The sequence below is a fragment of the Etheostoma cragini genome, chromosome 3 (assembly GCF_013103735.1).
Source record: "Etheostoma cragini isolate CJK2018 chromosome 3, CSU_Ecrag_1.0, whole genome shotgun sequence".
In the NCBI taxonomy this organism is placed as follows: Eukaryota; Metazoa; Chordata; class Actinopteri; order Perciformes; family Percidae; genus Etheostoma; species Etheostoma cragini.
This window is the reverse complement of record NC_048409.1, coordinates 29,688,650-29,689,780: the sequence shown is the minus strand read 5'-3', so window position 1 is coordinate 29,689,780 and position 1,131 is coordinate 29,688,650.

Below are 1,131 nucleotides of genomic sequence, written 5' to 3'. Positions count from 1 at the left end.
AGGTGTTCATGTCCTGGAGAAGTTAAGGAGAAAACACAAGACTTTCTCCAGGAAACAGGTGTTCATGTCCTGGAGAAGATAAGGAGAAAACACAAGACTTTCACCTGGAAACAGGTATTCATGTCCTGGAGAAGTTAAGGAGAAAACACAAGACTTTCACCAGGAGAAAAAGCATCAAGTGTTGAAAGAAAAGGACAAAAACGTAAGAAAAAGTTAAATACAGAAAACAAAAGGGTTAGTTTTTAATTTTGATGGAAGACAACACGGGGTTAAGGATGCAGACGCACACATCCAAGTGGAGATTCCACGTCTGTCTCCATGGTCCCTCTGAGACAACGTCCTCGTCTGTTAATCTCATTGTATAACGGCCCATTGCACGATAGGCTACGCTGATTCAGAGGAGATGTTTGGGGGAGAGAGACAGACACCGGGCGCTTTAACCCTCATGTTGTCCTCCTGTCAACATGAAATTTGACCCTTTTCATTTAATTTATTTAATTTATAACTAAATTAATGGGCCGTCAAAATAAGAGCTGTAAATGTCAACAATAATAGCATCAAAAAAGCACTTGGAAAAAGTAACAAAAATTTCAGAAAGAATGGAAAAAGTGATCATGTTGGAATAAGTGAGATAATTTTGGGAAAAGTGAGATAATGTTGAAAAGTTGACGATAATGTTGAAAAGTGATGATAGAGTTGTATAAAGTGATACAAATGTTGAAAAAATTGATGACAATGTTGGAAAAAGTGTTGGAAAAGTTATGATGGTGTTGAAAAAGTGATGATAGTGTTGTCAAAAGTGACGATGATTTTGGAAAAAGTGACGATAATGTTGGAAAAAGTGACGATAATGTTGGAAAAAGTGATGATAGTGTTGGAAAAGTGATGATAATTTTGGAAAAAGTGACGATAATGTTGGAAAAAGGGACGATAAGGTTGAAAAGTGATGATAGTGTTGAACAAGTGACGATAATGTTGAAAAAGTGATTATAGTGTTGGAAAAGTGACGATAATGTTGAAAAAGTGATGATAGTGTTGAAAAAAGTGACGATAATGTTGAAAAAGTGATGATAGTGTTGAACAAGTGACGATAATGTTGAAAAAGTGATAATAATGGAAAAAGTGACAATA